Source organism: Giraffa tippelskirchi, chromosome 3 (assembly GCF_054371585.1).
Source record: "Giraffa tippelskirchi isolate mGirTip1 chromosome 3, T2T-mGirTip1v1.2.pri, whole genome shotgun sequence".
NCBI lineage: Eukaryota > Metazoa > Chordata > Mammalia > Artiodactyla > Giraffidae > Giraffa > Giraffa tippelskirchi.
The window spans coordinates 10,274,722-10,288,203 of NC_137277.1; the positions used below are offsets into that span (position 1 = coordinate 10,274,722).

The 13,482-nt window shown below is 52.4% G+C and overlaps 1 protein-coding gene and 1 non-coding gene across 2 annotated transcripts in view; one reads left to right on the plus strand and one right to left on the minus strand.

Moving 5' to 3' along the window:
* LOC145540694 (uncharacterized) overlaps positions 1-13,482 on the minus strand; it is a 440,299-nt gene that overhangs the window by 241,936 nt on the left and 184,881 nt on the right. The gene's annotated exons all lie outside the window — the stretch shown is intronic.
* On the plus strand, positions 8,310-8,388 carry LOC145544017 (small nucleolar RNA U2-19). Its single transcript, XR_014081242.1, has one exon. It is a non-coding gene; the product is annotated as a small nucleolar RNA U2-19 (small nucleolar RNA).

Genomic DNA, 13,482 nt, shown 5'->3' on the forward strand with positions numbered 1-13,482 from the left:
CCATCAAAGATGTCTCCAGACAATGCCAAATGCCCCTGGGTGTAAAACCTCCCCTGGTTGACAAGGCTGCTGTAAATTAAAGGACCACAGGTACGTCAGGTGGTGAGAATCTCTAATGCACTCCAGACCAGATAAGTCAGAAGGTAAAGACCTCCACATCACCTGGCAGGCCCCTCCGCTGAGATTACATGGATTCTCCAGTGAGCTTCCCAATAAGGGAAAAAGCCTGTGATCCTCATTTCCAAGAAAATAATTCCTGTTCTTTCCATAGGGGCTGTGCCCTGGCAATTTTGGTTTCATTTCTCACCACAGAGCTCTCTCTTAACCCCATTCCACCCCTAATAGGGAAGGACTATCTGCACCTCTGAATCACTCTCTAATCACGTACATGTAAATCAAATTGAAGTTTTCACGCTTGCCGGGATCTCAATGTCTTAAAGGCACTTTACTGGAATTCTTTGGGAAGTATATTGTAATACCACTCATTACCATCTATTTTTCTAAGCTCAGAGTTTTGTAATGGAAATCTCTTTTCTTGTCTGAGTATATGTCCTGTGTATAAATTTCAAACCAAAAGGCATGGAAACTCATTTGTCTTTAGAATTTTGGCCAGTCTCTTGAGATAACTGGCAAAATGCTGCAGATGTCACCCACCCAGTATGGAAACCACTAACATCCAGCCTGGTAGAAAAGCATAGGGAAAGCGGTTGGATTCACCAGGACAAGCCAACTGCTGTACACGGGTCTTCACATCACAACACCCCTCACAGTCAGCCTCAGCTCCCACGCAGGGCCCAGGGCCCCACAGTCACCCATCTCTCAGCCACAACCCAGAGACAAGAGCCAGGAAAGAAGGTTGCCCCCCAGTACTTACCTCTTGCCAGGAAGTGACAGGCATCACTTCCACTCACAGCCCATGAAGGAGAACCAGTCACATGACCCCCAGGAATGAGAGGCCTGGGGAGTGGAGCCCTGGGTGGCCTCCTCCCAGCAACAGCTCCATTCCACAAGGGGAGCATAGCCCCATGGTGGTCAACCAGCTGCCTTGGTCAGCAGGCCAGTGGACAGCACTCACAAGGCTCATGGGGAAGACGGCCATGGCACTGAGCCAAGCAGCTTCCTTCCCAAAGGAGAGGTGACCCCAACAGTCATCCATACATTTTGCTGCCTCTGTCATGGTATTAAGCCCCGGGGAGTTAGGTAGGGTGATACTCCCTCATCAACAGGCACTAACAGAGAGTGATGGCAGGACAGCACTCCACATGCCCAGCCAAGGAGCAGCCCCCATCCCACTACTGAAACAGGTCACAAAATAGGAAGTGTCTCATCGGCAGAGAGTTCAGAATGGTCAGAGCAGAGGACCCTGGAACTGACAAATCAAAGGTAGGTAGGAGGTGGAAGTAGTTCTGTTCTGGCTAAACCATGTCCCAGTAGCTGGACATGAAACAGACATTGGCTCTCAGTTCCGTCACCCTGGTACATACAATTAAAGGGTCAGAGCACAGTTGTACCAAGGTTGTCTTGTTCTCTGCAGAGAACCCTGTAGAGACAGTGACCCACCTCCCATCTTCCAGTGACACCTGTGTTGGTAAGAGAACCAGGCACGTGAGAAAGTGTGGGACAAAATCACCATGTGATACCAGCCCAGCCCCTCCTGCTCTTAGCATCAGCCAGTGAGGCTGAGAACTGCGAGGGGCTGGGACACAGAAGGATCTCACAGGTGGTAGACCCTCAGGACTCCCCCTGCCGCCACCATCGGCCAATCCCAAGATCAGGTATCACCATCCTGAGCCCACTCTCTCATCTCATCTCCTCTCCTGGCAGGATCACCACTCTCTGCATTCCTCACTCTTGTCTCTTTCTGTGTGCAGGACTAGCTCTCTGCAACAGGGGACCCTAAGAACGCACACAAACTTCTGTCTGCCAGGATCATCCAGCCAGCTTGCTGGTAACTATGCTCTTCTTTTTCTTGTCTTTTTTTTTTTTTTAACCAATTGCCCTTCTGGGAGAGAGAAGAAAAGCCAGATCTTTCAGAAATACCATTCTGCTGTTGCATGTATAAAATCCATCAGCTCTGAAACCACAGTGCTGGAAAAGGAGCTGGAGGGAGGGAGGCCCCACAGCTGCGCTGGGAGTTCTGTGCTGGGCACTGGTTTTGCTTGTTATCCTCTCTCCTCCCACCCCCCACCTCCCCCTCCCTCTCCCTCCTAGCCCGGTCTCTCTCACATCTATTTTTGTGGTTGATCAGTGTGCCTCTGTTTCCCAACCAAGGGCTTACGTATGTGTATTTCTATACATTATTCCCTCCATAGAGGCTTCTGAGCCATGCAAATGGCACCTTATGCAAATCAAAGACTCCTCCATCTGTTTCCGATATTCCCCACTTCCCCTTAATAACCTGTTTTAGGGGATGCGGTACATGCAGCAGATGATACAACTTTATTTTTGTAAACCCAGTTGGTCCTGGAGTGCTGGCAGCCACAATAATAGAAGAGTGCGCCTGTTAGTGCCTCTCAGTGAGTCTGCTGTCAGGCAGCACCTCATTAAAACCAGCCAGGAGGGGCTCCAAGAAGAAATGGAGGGGGCACGGTGGGGTCCCAGCAGAGCAGCACACGGAATCCTGGCCTCTCCCTCTTTCTACCTGGTCCGTGTTTGCTGTGGGTTCAATCGTGTCCCTCCCCGCCCACCCACCAAAAGAAATGTTGAAATCCTAATGCCTGGTTCCTCTCAATGCGACCTTATTTGAAAACAGGGTCTTTGTAGATAGAATAAGATATAAGTTAAGATGAGGTCACAGTGGCTGCTGCTGCTGCTAAGTCGCTTCAGTCGTGTCCGACTCTGTGCGACCCCATAGACGGCAGCCCACCAGGCTCCGCCGTTCCTGGGATTCTCCAGGCAAGAACACTGGAGTGGGTTGCCATTTCCTTCTCCAATGTATGAAAGTGAAAAGTGAAAGTGAAAGTGAAGTCGTGTCCGACTCTTAGCGACCCCATGCACTGCAGCCTACCAGGCTCCTCCGCCCATGGGATTTTCCAGGTAAGAGTACTGGAGTGGGGTGTCAGAGTAGGGCATTTATCATGGGTGTCCTTACAAGAGAGGACAGAGACAGGGAGATGGCCATGTCACGACAGAGGCAGAGGCTGGAGTGATGCAGTTACAAGCTGAGAAACATCGAGGGCTACCGGCAGCCACAGAAGCCAGGAGAGGCCAGGAAAGATTCTCCCCTAAAAATTTCGGGCAGTGGGTTCCTGCCGACACCTCCATATTACAGCTCTTCCAAGTGCCTCTCCTTCCCACCTGAGACTTCCCAGGTATCACTGTAACCGAGGCAATGCTTATTTTCCTGGCACACTGTGCCCCCAAAGCCCTGCTCAAAAACTCTCCAGCGGGATGAAGGCAGTAGGGCTAAGTAACTGCCCCCAGGGAACAGTGAGCAGGTGCAAATGGGGCAGGAAGACATCACTCAGAGTCAATCCAAATTATTTCTTTTTAGACCTCTTTTGGAGCCCAAAGGATACTCCTGACGTCAAAAACTCACTTTCATCCCAATGAAGGGTACCTAGGATTCTATGCACTGATTTTTCAATTTCCTGCAAGTCTACAGTTCTTTCCAAAGACAAGTTAGGAGGGAAAAGATTATTTTGTTTGACAAGATGCCACAAAGCCCAACAAAGGCTTGTGCCCTACCCCACATAAATCACCTGGCTTACAGGTGAATTTGAGACCTTACAGTCAGGAAGCAAAGTCTAGACTTCCAGTAAGAGGTGAAGAGAGGCATTCAGGGAAACAAGTCTTCACTTAGAATCTGCATTTTTCAAACACCCAAGGAACCAGCTCTGTGGCTCCCAGGAGAGAGGCAACTGGGGACCAGGAGTGTCTAGAGGAATTCAGACAAAGAAGGGAGGGAGCTACAGACTGGTTGGGGCAGCTGGCCACCAGCAAGGTGCTCAGTACAGGAGCTGGCCAGTTCTGAAGTGCAGAGGGGAGTGCTTGTGAAAGTGGGGAGGGGGTCATGGGGAAGCTGGACACAGACCCAGGTAGCAGACTCAAGTCTGTGCAAGAAGAGGGACCTTCTAAAGGAGACAATGAGCTAGACCTACACACATGTCATGGGAGGTGATGCTGGGGAACGTTAAGGATGTTACCAGTCAAGGAAGCTCAGATTGAGCATGCCGGCATGAGGGAGCAAAGGAAGAAGAGCCTTTTGTCCACCAAAGGGAAAAAGACGGACCCGAAGGCTTCCAGGAGTCCCTGGACACTCTACAACAGGTCAGCAAATCAAGGTCAGGGGACAAACACAGCTTTCCACCTGTTTTGTAAACAAAGCTATAGGAACATAGCCACATTCATTCATTTACATATTATCTAAGGTGGCTTTCACACTGATGGCCAAATTAAGTTGTTGTGACAGAGACCTCCTGCCCACACATGCTCCACCAGCCCCGCCTCCTGCACTCCACCCATCGTCTGCAAGGGTCCAGGCGCCCCAGGCCTCTGGCCCTCCTCAAAATGCCATGTTCCTCACCCTCTCTCATCGCTCTCAGCGCTCTGCGAATAAACACCTGCCAGCATTCATCCACCCAACGTGGTGCACGTGTCCAGCTCCCTGCGAGTGTATGAGATGCATATGGGCCAGAACCATGCCATCTCCATCTTCATGCCTCAGCCCATGCCAGCGACTGCTCACCTGGAGCTCAGTTGCCAGTATTTTATTTTGAGGTTGTGGTGAAATCCATCCACGAAATTCAACACTAAGAGGCAAGCCAGCCCCTCGAGCCAGACCAGGAGAAACCAGGGTAGGTGGTGGGCTCTCCCCAGTTCCTTTACTCACTCCATCCTTGGGCACTGGCCTGTCTCGGCTCTGGGGCTTCAGAGACAATGAGACTCTGTCCTAGCCCTTGGGGTGTCCACAGCAGGGCTGGGGGAACCCTGATAAAGCTCATATGGGTCCTCATTACAGAACCATAAGGTGTGTGCAGAGTGCTGAGGGTGCACAGATGATGGGCCTCTGGGAGTTCAGGGGTTGGGGGACAGCTCTTCCAAGGCCATGTGCATCTTAAGAGGGTCTGTTCTCAGCAGTGGACTCAGCACTTGCGGTTTGGTGGTGGATGTAGGGGGTGGCATTCTGATGCCGGCTTGTGCCCCCTCAAGCTCTCCTGGGGCATCGCCCCTGGGGGGCTCCACCAGGCCGAGGACTTGGCTGGTTCTGGTGGTGAGGAAAATAGAACAGCCGGCTCCTGGCTGGAAGGTGCGGCACAGAGAAACATCAGTGCTGTTGCCAAGTGCCCAGATCCTACCTCTCAGTCCCCACACAGACTGTGCCTGCATTCAGGGGAGAGGGGCTCCGGCTGCAAGCCCACCCTTCCCTGTGGCCTCTGACCGCTGCCCCACCCCGGAGGCCCAGATGGGGTGAGGAGGCCGCAGTGCTCGAGGGAGGGCAGCACAGGCCAGCAGGTGGGGCCCGCGAAGCTGGCAGCTGCCACACTGCTCCAGCTTTAGCATCCTCGTCATCTAAGGCAGCTTCACTTTTAAGCAACCAGTGAAGGACAAGCACCCTGTAAATTTAGAACGCGTGATGGCTGGTAGCGTTTGGTATTCATCTTAGCACACGAGTCGGGGGAGGAGACTGGCCGCACCATCGCATCCCAGCCCACAGAGACGCTTGCAGAAGGGAACTGTCTTCCCCCGAAGGAAAAAGGTGGCAGACCCTCTGAGGCCAGGTCCCAGTCTCCACCTCGAGGGCTGCCCTCTTCGCCACTATTCCCACCAGCAAGGCTCCACTCAGGGCACCTCGGCCCCCACCTCTGGGCTCCCCTTCCCTTTCTCACATTTGGCTAAAAATAAAACCTCTTTTGGCAGCAAATACACCCAGTTTCCCCAGAACATAAGCTTCCTGGGAATCTAGAAAAGGGAACAGCTCTACCTCTCATGGAGCCCAGATGGATTCCTGAAAATTTGTGTCAAACCAATTTTTGTAAATCCAATCATGTTCGCAGTGATTCACCTCCATCTCTGAAACACTTCCCTCCTGACCAGCTGCTCACCTGACCAGCTTCCTCCACGCACACAAACTCGCCCACCAGCGATGGGCTTGAGCAAACACCAATTCAAGAGGGGGCTGAGGCCAGAGAGGGTCTTCGTGTGATATGAATACTCATGGCCAGATTTTGCTGTGTCAGGGCTCAGGTTTCCAGGAAGCAGAGCAGATGGCCCAATGCCCTCCTCGGCGTTTCTTTAGCCCTCATCTGATTTCTTTTAGGGAGGTCTCACCAGAACCACCATGACACCTCTCACCTGTTTCTCCAGGACATCCCAAAGTGGTCCTCTGCATGAGAGATCTGTGAGAGGACAGCACAGTGGGCCCTGTTTCCCTGCTGTCATGTCCCCCGTGTGCTGGCCCTAAAGGCAGGGTGGGGTGGCCTGCCGCAAAGCCAGGCTGGACCGTTCAGAGCCCTTGGGCAGCACGGATGGGTGAGGCAGGGGCCAGCATGAGCAAACCTGCAGTGGAGGAGGGTGCCTCTCACTGCAGGACAGAAGCATCAAGGCTGCAGGCATGGAAGCCAACAATGGGGCTGGTGCCCGAGGAAATGGAGACAAGTGGACAGATCCAAAGTCCAAGGGTCAGTAGACTGGGCAGCGGACAATATTTAGGAGGTCAGAGGAGAGGAAGATCACCTGGCCAGTGAGGGAGGCCCACGCCTCAGAGTAGGGAGCCTCCCCTTGCTCCTGCAGCCGCTCTCCAGGACAGGTCAGCCAGGAGTAACCCTGGGGCTCTGGTCTCTGTCTCGATGATGCTGGAGAGCTTGGTTGCTGCCTTGTCCAGGGGTGGCTACTGTTGAATCACCTGCACACTAGACTCCCAGGACACAAGCAAGGCCACAGGGACCAGTCCCTGCTCCGTGAGTGTCTTTTGTCAGGCGACTGTTAAAAACGTATGTTCATACATGCATGTGTGTTAAAGAATGAATGACTCCTGTTGAAATAGCCCTGATCAATCTGGAGCTGAACGTCCACTGACATGTAGAAGCTTCCCCAGTGGACTTAACTGGTTTATACCAGGGTGGGTGTGTCCCCAATTGGACTATGCCTTTCTTAAAGGTGACAAAGAGGAGGCATATATGCTCAGCACCTGCCCTGTTTCAAGCCCCACCCGAAGTCCTTGAACCTTGTATTTCATCTCATTTTCACAGCATCATCCTCATTTTGTAGGTTAAGGAGGCTGAGGCTCAGAGAGTCGATGAAGAGCTAATTGGTGGGGTAGCTGGGGTTTGGCCTTCTCTACCATGCAGGCTCTGTCCTTCGCTTTTCTCGTAGGACCACCCTGGGGATGGGACAGGCTGAGCTGTCCATCTTTCCCAGCTGCGGGCAGGTGCTGGGAGCCAAGCCCTCCTCCAGAACTGGGGAGGTGTTGGGGGGGGTACTGTCCAGGCTTCAGAAATCCTTCTGAGGCCATGCCCCAGCCACACCCCTGGACTTAGCCAGCCATGCCATCAGCACAACCATTGGCTGGCATGGGTACAGCAGAGGACTAGACGTCATCAAGGAGGGTGGTGATAAACCCACCTGTCAGGGAGGGGTCGCCAAGGCACTTCAGTACTAGGGAAAACCAGCATCAGCTTTGCCCAGCCCAGAGTCCCAGGAGTGCTGGGAGGGAAGTTTTTGGTGGGCAACCCCGGGCTGAGCATGGGAGCTGTCCAGCACAGGAGGAGCAGACTGGGCCTCTTGTGGTCAGAGAATCTGAACAGCCTTTGGCATGATCTGTGATCTTGTCCTTATTATAAAAGGAATACATATTCACTGCAGAAAATTTAGAAACTACACTTATGCAAAAAGAAGAAAATTTAAAATAACCCACAATCCCACTACCCCAAAATAACTCCTGTTAACATTTTGAGCATAATACCCTCCCAGACTTTCCTATGCATAGAATATATATTTTTGGTACTAAGTGGGATCATACTGTACATTCCATTTTATAACTTCTCTTCACTTAACTATGTCTCATACTAAATCACTAAGTATTCTTCCACAACATCATTTTTTAATGACTGAATTAGCCAAAGAATACTAAAAGGATGGCTGAAGACACTAAAGGAAAATTTTATAATACAGAACACTACAATTAAGCATCAAGCAGGAAAATGCCCTTTGTCAACAAATCAGCTCTATGATTACAGAAAAATATTATTTTTTTTAAGTTTTTTCCTCTGTAATCCAAATTCTGCAATATTTTAAAAAACCAAACTTGATTTAAAGACATGACCCTCAAAAGAGAGCCCCCTTCTGTGAGACCTTCTCTTACTGAAATGGATCAGTGAGAAAAACAGCCAGATCTGGGCATCCAAAGATCTTCCAGGCTACCTAGGCATGATCTCTATAGTTCTGAGAAGCAAAAGAATAGAGTAATTTAAACCAATAAGAGGTTATGTCCAGAGTTGTGTGTGTAGGTCTGTGTGTGTGTGTATACAGGCAACAATGGATATCTGAGAATTTGTTGATGAATAAATGATATTGGGGTGGGGATGTACATGTATGAAAGGTAATCAATTCTGAGCAACAGTGAAAAGGTTTACTACTGACTTTTATAACTAATACTATGAATGTTTCTACACTGATCTGAACTCAAGGAGCAGGAGGCTCCCCTTGGCTAGTGGTATCTTCAGATATAAATAATATCATCATTTTGAAGGACTGACTTGACTTCCTCTCACTGCAGGTGTCATGGACTGAATGCTTGCATCCCCTCAAAATTCATATGTTGAAGCACTCATGCATGCGTGCTAAGTCACTTCAGTCATGTCCAACTCTTTGCAACCCTATGGATTCTAGCCCTCCAGACTCCTCTGTCCATGGGGTTCTCCAGGCAAGAATACTGGAGTGGGATGCCATGACCTCCAGGAGCTCTTCACAACTCAGGGAGGTTGAACCTGTGTCTCCTGCGGCTCCTGCACTGCAGGCGGATTCTTTACCACTGAGCCACCGGGGAAGCCCATTGAAACCCTCACCTTCAATGTAACGGTATTTGGAGGTGGAAGGTGATCAGGGTTAGATGAAGCCTGAGGATTGGGGCCTTGTGATGGGATTAGTACCCTAATAGGAAGAGATACTAGAGCTCTCTCCCCACCGTGTGAGGTCATCAAGAAAGCAGCAGTCTGCAAGCCAGAAGAGGGCCCTCACTAGAACCTGACCACACCACATCTCGATCACAGACTTCGAGCCTCTGGAACTGTGAGAAATAAACTCCTGCCGCTTAAGCCACCCTGTTTGCACTATTCTGTCATGGCTCCAGAAGCAGGCTAAGACCTCAGGTAAGATGTCTAGGGTAGTTTGGGAACGGTAAGATTGCAGTCATCTGGACTTTGTCAAGCCATTCCCCAAGAAGAGACCCAGAGGAACTCGCAGCTGCTCTGCCAGGAAGGAGGCACGTTCCTCAAATGGGACATGGGAGCTTGGGCTGGGGTCTGCTGTTTCACGGTGACAACAGATGAGGTGCAAAGAGGCTAGGGATGGTCCCCCAGGGCTCCTCTTGGACAAGGTACAGGCAGAGCCCCTGGGGTCCCTCCCTCCCGCTGTGGTCTCACCGGGAGCCCCACGGAAGAGGGGTAAATGAATGGAGAACACGAGGGAGCTTATAGGGGTCAGAGCTGGGGCCAACTCCAAGAAGAGCAAAGGGGGATTCCCCAGGGTCAGGAGATTCCACACGGGGTTCCCCTTCGGGGACCAGGGGTTGAGGCCTTGAGAGCAGCTCCACACAGACTCAGGCCCTCACCAGAGCAGGATGAGCCAGGGTGCTGGAAAGGCTGAGAATCCCGCCCCCTCCCCACCCAGGTCTGGCCTCAGGATCTGCCAGCAGCTATTCCTACCACTGATCCCCGCAGCTTGGTTGAAAACCCAAGGAGGAGATCGGCCTGGGGCAGAACCAAGGGTGACTGGCGGTAAGCTGTGCCAGCCTCAGAGCCACTGAGACCCAACAGCAATGTCCTTGGGAGCACAGATCCGTGCTTGCAAAGCATCATGGACGCCAAGCAACTGCAGCTTCTGGTTTACTGCTTATCTTTCCTGTGCACTTTAGGGAAGCTCCTTTAGGAAAATACCAACCTGCCAAGGACGAAATAAAGATGGAGGATCTCTGCCCAGGTGGGAGCCACTTTAATAAGTGCCCCAGAGGCTGAGCCCAGGGAGAACAAGGCTCAGCGACTCAGGGTGCTGGTGGCCCTGGGAGACACAGATTCCAGATCCCACGTGTAGGCCTCCTGGTGCCTAGAGTGATCCTACATAACAGGAAGTCCAGGCTAGGGCTGGTGCAGGGCTGGGTGATCCAGCACCTCCCTCTGTCACCAGGACACAGGTCCTGCCCCCTGCCTGCCTCACACCTCCCATCAGGCTGGGAGCAGGAGGGCTGCGGTAGATCCATAGCAACATCCTGAGGCCCCTCTTAGAAGCCAAGAACCGTTCACAGAAGCTGACTCTCTATGCTAGAAGATACTCCTCCTGTCTCATCAGCCAGAACCAGTCATCACTAAGAGCACAGCGCCTCCCATGGACCTAGTGCTCAGCCTTGAGGTCAGGGTGGCCTCCCTCTCCCTGCACCAAGCCCAGGTCAGTAAGAAGCGAGAGGGCCTGGATGCCCCTGGGAGCCATCGGCCTGCGGGGCCATCTCCCCAGCAAGGCTCTTCCCTGCTTGCCCTCTGAGACATCACCATGAGACGCTGCGTTCACTCTCACCAGACCTTCACCCTCTCCATCACCACCCAGAACACTCACCCCAATGTTCAGATCCACAGAGATCTGGAGGGTAGAAAGTGGCCCCACTGCCCCTCTGAGGTGCCTGGGCTCACAGGCCAGCTGCATGCCCACAGGGCCTGGCCAGGCCACATGCTAAGGGGCATAGGGCAAGACAGGATGGCCCGCTCCCAAAGACAAAATTGCCTGGGTGAGGACGACCATTCTAACACACGAATGGCCTGTGCTGGGGCCCAAGGAGGATCACAGGGTCCACATTTGTGGGGCCACTGGCTGAGCAGGGCTGGAAAAGTCCACACTGATAGTGGTCCTCCAGGCAGTGGGAGAGTCCCCTCTTCTTCTAGGAGCAGATGAGCCCTCAATCAGAAGCCAGCCTCTGGGGAAGAGGCTGGTCTCCCCTCTGCAGGCCACTCAAAGACCCCAGCCCCCTCTGCCCGTAAACAGTAGCTACCGCGGGTCTGTCTGCACACTGCCTCCCTCCACAGCTTCTTACACACCCAGACACCCTCTCTCCTCGCCCTTCTCTTTTCCATTCACAGCTAGAATTAAGTGACTCCGCAGAGGGGTGGGGAGGAAAAAGTGCCATCTCCTTGACCTAACAGTTTGGCCCCAGAACCCCCATTATACTAATCACCACCCGACTCACACCTTCGTCTTGGGCCACATGGTCCTGGCAATACTGGTAAAACAAAAGTGCCTTCCACCACATCCTGTAAGCCTGCTAGCCAAGGGGCCCACTTAAGTACAACTCAATAAGTATGTGCTTGCGGCCACATCAGTTCTGTCAAAAGTGCTCCATCGTGCCGATGGACAGGTGGACAAGTCAGGTTTCCGCTGACTCTCAGGCTGCCGGCCACTGGCTTCTTCCCATTGAATGAGGCACCAAACGCTCTAAGAGGAGCCAGCCCATGGGCTCCTCTAGCCACACCCAGCCCAGCACTTTGAACAGTCTCCTCTTACCTTCTCCATCTTCTAAGGGACCCAGAAGGTGGGACACTGACCTGCTTGGCTGGGGTATTTGTCTCCTGGGGCCGCTGTAACAAACTACCACAAACTGAGTGGGCTAAAACAACACAGTTTTATTCCTAAACAGTTCTGGAGGCCGAAAGCCTGACACTAAGGTGTCGGCAGTGCTGTGCACTCTGGAAAGGCTTACATCGCATCACTTCAATCCCTGCCTCTGCCCTCACATGACTGTCTGTCTCTGTATGTCCTCTTCTCTTCCTATAAGGACACCAGTCCCTGGATTTAGGGCCCACGCTACCCCAGTAAGACCTCACTTTAACTTGATTAAAGCTGCAAAGACCCTATTCCCAAAGAAGATCTCATTCACAGGCCCCCGGAGTTAGGACTTGGACATATGGGGACACAAAATAACACATAGTGTAGGTCTCTCCTGGAAGGTCAAGGGTGGATGGGCACACAGTGCCAGGCCTGTCTCCCCATGCCCCTCCATCACCTGCATGCCAGCCAGCCTCTGCTCCAGTGCCCCAGGATGGAGTCCTCACAGCCTCCTGAGTCCTGCTGATGTTCACATCTCTCAGAACCAAACTCTGTCTCCCTAGAGCTTGCACCCACACATCCTTTCGCTGCCTTTGAACACAAAGGGACAAGCCTACTTCCTCCTCCACATGACAGACCTTTGAATAATTAGAGCATGGCAGCAGGCCCACCCCCACCCACCCTGCCTCTCCAAGGCTCCTGGTGGCTTCAAGGGCCCACCTGTCATGTGTGTGCCCCCCCTTCACACCCCAGCTAAGCAAGCCCCATTGGCCACCATCTTTTCCTAAAGCAAGATACAGAACTGGCCACATATGCCCCAGGGAGATGCCCCTCCCCAAACATGAACTGGGGCAAACTGCCCCTGCCCAAACATGAACACCCCTAGAAGCTTGGGGTGCTAGAGAGGGAAGGTGCAGGGACTCGAGACCCTGGCTGAGGTGGTGGGGTGGGCACCGCGACAGCCCCTCGCCCTGGGTCAGGCTCTGGGGCTGTGATTCACCTATTCTGCAAACACAAGCCCCCCTGCTGTGGGAGACAGATGGAAGAAGAGCTGGTCCCAGCCAGTCTGTCAGCAAAATCTGTGCCATCATATAAAGGCTTCTCTCCCAGAGGCTGATAGCTTCCCTGATCACAGGGTAGCGTCTGTATATGTGCCTGGAGCTTGACAAAGTCTTGTTGAATGAATGAATGAGTTAATGGCTGAAGTGAACTGGGGAACTGGAGACTTCTCATCTCTCCTCCTTCTACCCTGAAGCCCCTGAGACAGCTCACTGCGGAGTTACATGGTAAGTGTGGCTGTTGGGGAGATTTCCATGGTCAGAGCAGGACATCCTCAATGCTGCCTCCTCCTAAGGCCCAGTTTCCTCCTCTGGAGCAAAGCTTTCTGTGTGTGCAGAGAAAGCAGGATAATAAAGGGAGGAGGGGTTTTGAAAGCTCTCCAGGGCTGCCCACTGTTTTAGGGGGCAGCACCAGGGCAGTGAAGCACAAACAGAGGCTCTCAAGCCACACATGGTTCCTTTAAACCCAGGAATTTCAGACAAACAAGATCAACAGACCTTAGGAACCCAGATGGGGTTGGAAGTCTGCAACTGCCATTAGACCCAGAAGGCCGCTGCCATGAGAAGCTCAGGTCTAAGGCTTCAGGATCAAGTGATGGCTTAACACAGCTGGTCCAGAAGCAACTCCAAGACAGCATATAATAGTCAAAGTCTGAGAGTAGCCTGTATGTAAATAGTA